This window comes from Callospermophilus lateralis, chromosome 20, assembly GCF_048772815.1.
Source record: "Callospermophilus lateralis isolate mCalLat2 chromosome 20, mCalLat2.hap1, whole genome shotgun sequence".
NCBI lineage: Eukaryota > Metazoa > Chordata > Mammalia > Rodentia > Sciuridae > Callospermophilus > Callospermophilus lateralis.
Window position 1 is genome coordinate 513,370 of NC_135324.1, and position 6,000 is coordinate 519,369.

Sequence of the window (6,000 nt, forward strand, 5' to 3'; positions counted from 1 at the left end):
TGTGAATTTATTCACCCAAATTAATCCTTGCCTTAAACAATAAGAATCATTAGGCAATAAGACCTTGCTTAAAGGAATTAAACTTAATATTTTAATAGCTCTTTATCATGTCAAAATATGAACAGAAATATTAGCTCAGTATCAGCATAGAGAGTAAAATCAGGGAAATGTCCTGAAATATCCTTGAATTAATCAGTTAAAACTTTTAGTCAGTCAAATACATATAAATCTTTTTTTATATTTCTATATTATCTGTCTAATTAATATTATAAAAATATTTCTATTTAGGAAAATATTTTATCATAAAAATCTAGAATATAAAGATCTTGGTTTACTCAAAGATGATTTCTTTCTTCTCAGGACCTCCAATGTGTGTGCTTCTCCTCTGTTGAAATTCCCTTTAGAATTTTTCCTGGTTACACTTTGAAATAATTTCTGAAAATAATTTCTGAAAAATAATTATCTTTGTACCTTGATAAAAAGAAATATCAATGAGGGCTGGGGTTGGGGCTCAGTGGTAGCACGCTTGCCTGGCATGCATGAGGCACTGGGTTCAATTCTTGGAACCACATACAAATAAATAAAAAAAGTAAAGGCCCATCAACAACTTAAAAAAATATATTTTTTAAAAAAAATAGAAAAGAAATATCAATGAAAATATAGTTAAAGTCCTTGGATATTTCTGTAGAAAAGGGCATAACCAATTATTAATACAGTAGAATTGATTAACTTTATGTAACCACGTGGTTCTTAAGATATTTTGGATCCATTTCAATTTGTTTTTAACTAGGAATGCACGCTTGCATGTGACGTCACGTGATGTAGCTGAAGATCCTTGTGTATACACTTATTTCTTTCTTGTAATTATATAGTCAGGAACAAGAAAAAGGATTTGGGGGGCCATCCCAGGAACAGGGATGGCTTTGTTTCTGCAATAAGCAAATGCATCCCCAAGTTACAGCCATCTGATCTGGTAGGAGGTTCAGAAAATACACACACACACACACACACACACACACACACACACACACAGGCTGAACCCTTTAATTGAGGAGAAGCCATTCAAATGAGGTCAGGGGTCAGGTTTCAGGGGGCTGAGTCTAGCTTCCTGATGTCTGCTGCCTTCAAAAGGAATCTGCTGCCCTTAGGGGGGACCTTTATTTTTATATCATTTTTGTAGATATCTTTCCAGGTAGTTAATAAATAGTCTCAAAGCCCAAAACTTATTTGATGTCCATACTTTTCAAGAGTCACAATCTTTTCTGACATATTGATTACCTAAGATATGTTGAGAACATGGTTTAGAATATTTTCCTGTAACCTTTGCCAATCATGATTAAGCTTTTACATTTTCACCTTAATCACTAGGAGCACACTGTTGTGGGGCAGGTCACTCAGAAAACACACCAAGTCCCAGTTGTGTCCAAATGGACAGAATTTAGCTGGGCAGCCAGGGACAGCTCCCTGCAGGACCCATAACTGTCTCAGCAAGGAACTGCCCCAAGCCTGAGCATGAGAGAAGCATTTCTTACATGATATGAAGTCTCAGGGTAAAATGGAGTCTGTTTGGTCATTGCCCATATAACCTGGCCCACAACACTATACTACACAACTCGACTACATGTCTCCTGTTCTATTATCAACTTTTAACTTTAAATCATACGTATAACCAGATTTCAAACTGTACTACAGAGCAATAGTAACAAAAACAGCATGGTACTGGTACCAAAACAGGCGGGTGCACCAATGGTACAGAATAGAGGACACAGAAACCAATCCACAAAATTACAACTATCTTATATTCAATAAAGGGGCTAAAAGGATGCAATGGAGGAAGGATAGCATCTTCAACAAATGGTGCTGGGAAAACTGGAAATCCATATGCAACAAAATGAAACTGAATCCCCTCCTCTCGCCATGCACAAAAGTTAACTCAAAATGGATCAAGGACCTTGATATCAAATCAGAGACTATGCATCTGATAGAAGAAAAGGTTGGCTCTGATCTACATATTGTGGGGTTGGGCTCCAAATTCCTTAATAGGACACCCATAGCACAAGAGTTAAAAACAAGTATCAACAAATGGGACTTACTCAAACTAAAAAGTTTTTTTCTCAGCAAGAGAAACAATAAGAGAGATAAATAGGGAGCCTACACTTCACACTTCAGATAGAGCCTAATATCCAAAGTATAAAAAGTATAAAAAGAACTCAAACAATTACTCCTCACACTTCAGATAGAGCCTAATATCCAGAGTATAAAAAGAACTCAAACAATTAAGCAATAAGAAAACAAATAACCCAATTCGCAAATGGGCCAAGGACCTGAACAGACACTTCTCAGAGGAGGATATACAATCAATCAACAAGTATATGAAAACATGCTCACCATCTCTAGCAGTCAGAGAAATGCAAATCAAAACCACCCTAAGATACCATCTCACTCCAGTAAGATTGGCAGCAATTGTGAAGCCAAACAACAACAAGTGCTGGCGAGGATGTGGGGAAAGGGTACTCTTGTACATTGCTGGTGGGACTGCAAATTGGTGTGGCCAATTTGGAAAGCAGTATGAAGATTTCTGGGAAAGCTTGGAATGGAACCACCATTTGACCCAGCTATTGCCCTTCTCAGACTATTCCCTGAAGACCTTAAAAGAGCGTACTATAAGGATACTGCTACATTGATGTTCATAGCAGCACAATTCACTATAGCTAGACTATGGAACCAACTTAGATGCCCTTCAATAGATGAATGGATTCAAAAAATGTGGCATTTATACACAATGGAGTATTACTCAGCACTAAAAAATGACAAAAACATGGAGTTTGCAGGGAAATGGATGGCATTAGAGCAGATTATGCTAAGTGAAGCTAGCCAATCCCTAAAAAACAAATTCCAAATGTCTTCTTTGATATAAGGAGAGCAACTAAAAACAGAGCAGAGAGGAAGAGCATGAGAAAAAGATTAACATTAAACAGGGATGAGAGGTGGGAGGGAAAGGGAGAGAGAAGGGAAATTGCATGGAAATGGAAGGAGACCCTCATTGTTATAGAAAATTACATATAAGAGGATATGAGGGGAAAGGGAAAAAATCAAGGGAGAGAAATAAATTAGAGTAGATGGGGTAGAGAGAGAAGATGGGAAGGGAGGGGAGGGGGGATAGTAGAGGATAGGAAAGATAACAGAATACAACAGACACTAGTATGGCAATATGTAAAAACGTGGATGTGTTACCGATGTGATTCTGCAATCTGTATATGGGGTAAAAATGGGAGTTCATAACCCACTTGAATCAAATATATGAAATATGATATGTCAAGAACTATGTAATGCTTTGAACAACCAATAGAAAAACTGACTGAACAAAACCTGGGCTGTCTAAATTATAGTACACAAAATATAGTTTAAGACAGTTAATGGACATAGATGACGTTTTAAATTTAAAAAAAAAAAACAACCTTTGAGAAGAGGCAAAATAGAGAAAAGGAACCTTTCCCTAGGTTCTGAATAAAGAGTAAATACATTTGTAACGTATATCATACTTCCCAAACACACAAAGAAAACATTGAGAAAGTTGAATGAAAACAAAGAATAACTGTCATCCTAGGAGACATCAATCCCCACTTACTGAAAAGGGAAATACAGTGAAGCAAAATGGTAATTGCAAAGCATAAGACTTTGAAAATATTTTGAAACTATTGTAGACATATAGAAGCTCTGTTCTTAATCACAAGTGGGATATTATATCGGATAGACAATTTTATGTATTAAACAAAGGTTAATAGCTTTTTAAGTGATAGTTATTTTGTAACCAACATGGAATAAAAATTTGAAGTCAAAAGTGATAGGGATGTTCAAAGAGTGCTCAAAGATTGAACACTCTTGAGCATGCTGTTGTTCAAGAATTGAGAGATAGAATTAAAAGAAAAAGATGTTTATGTTACTTAAATTTAACTATAGGCTCCAGGTAATAATCATCAAACTCCCGTTGTTAATTTTTTTTTTGAGAGAAATCCATCCTTTAAATTGTATAAATATCCCACAAACTACAAATTACATTACAATATTTCCCTGCTAAAAAATATACTAAAAGTTACAGCATTCAATTGTAAATGCAGACATGGAATTAGGTAGATGGAGTTCTGAGTGAGTGTGGTAATAAGACCTAACATCAATAACAAATTAAAAACATTGCACACAGTGTTGTTACTTGTTATTCAACAGAGCCATCATGGGGGATGCAAACCAAATATCCCTTGAAAACAACGGATGAGCCAATTTGGAATACAGAAACTATAGAACTTTGAAGTCAAATAATTTATTCAAATTATGTATTTGACAAAATGTATATACACTAGGTTAACTGAAATATGTCACAGAAAGAATATTGCAGATTTCTAGAACATGACATCTCTAAACTAAAAAACAGCTTTCTGAACAAAAGAGAATGGTTTTGTGATGGGGAGACAGAAATGAGCCCTTACTTCCTAGGCATTGTTTTTGTTTGTTTGTTTGTTTGTTTGTTTTTTTGAGATGTAAACTTTTCAGAGATATATTGCATAACAATTTGAATCAATGTTACTGCTACATCGATGTTCATAGCAGCACAATTCACAATTGCTAGACTGTGGAACCAACCTAGTTGCCCTTCAATAGATGAATTGATTAAAAAAATGTGGCATTTATACACCATGGAGTATTACGCAGCACTAAAAAATGACAAAATCATGGAATTTGCAGGGAAATGGATGGCACTAGAGCAGATTATGCTTAGTGAAGCTAGCTAATCCCTAAAAAACAAATACCAAATGTCTTCTTTGATATAATGAGAACAACTAAGAACAGAGCAGGGAGGAAGAGCAGGAAGAAAAGATTAACACTAAACAGATACATGAGGTGGGAGGAAAAGGGAGAAAAAAAGAAAATTGCATGGTAATGGAGGGAGACTCTTATTGTTATACAAAATTACATATAAGAGGTTGTGAGGGGAATGGGAAAATTAACAAGGAGAGAAATGAATTACAGTAGATGGGGTAGGGAGAGAAGATGGGAGGGGAGGGGAGGGAGGATAGTAGAGGATAGGAAAGGTAGCAGAATACAACAATCACTAATAGGGCATTATGTAAAAATGTGGATGTGTAACCTATGTGATTCTGCAATCTGTATTTGGGGTAAAATTGGGAGTTTATAACCTTCTTGAATCTAATGTATGAAATATGATATGTCAAGAGCTTTATAATGTTTTGAACAACCAATAAAAATAAAAAATAAATAAATAAATAAATAAAAATAAAATTTTGGAGACAGTAAGTTTTATTTTGTGGTTTTGATTACAATAAAAATTAAAAGGTAAAGAGATTTGCAACATTTCTCAAGCTACATTTAAAATAATGTGGTCTTCATCCTACAAATAAGAACAAACTCATCAATATACAAATGATGGGCATGCATAAAATCTCAGCTACTAGGAAGTCTGAGGCAGGAGAATTGCAATTTCAAGACATCCTCAATAACTTAATGAGAATCTCTGTCCACTATGAGTGAAAAGGAGCTTGGGTTGTAGTTCAGCATTAGAGTATCACAGCCATCAATCCCCATTACATTTACATATAGAAAATTTCAATTTCTACATACATGGGCAGAATGCAAAGCCAATCAAGATAAAATACAAAAGTCATAGACAAAAGAGGCTTAATGTTTATAAATGCAAAAGCACATATAACATTACTGGCAATACAAACAAGAGTCATGCATATCTTAATTTGTGAAGCAATTAACTGATATGAGGAAACACAGTCTATAGAATGGAACCTACTATATACAATGAAAAAATAAAGAAAAAATTAACCAACCAAATTGTAAATATCCACAGACGTATTATTTTACACATCCTCTTATTCAACTACAACTTACACCATCTCTCAAAAGAGCAGTCTTTGTCCATCTTGACATTCATTCCATGACAGAAAATTTCACAGAAAATCCATTACACATATTCAG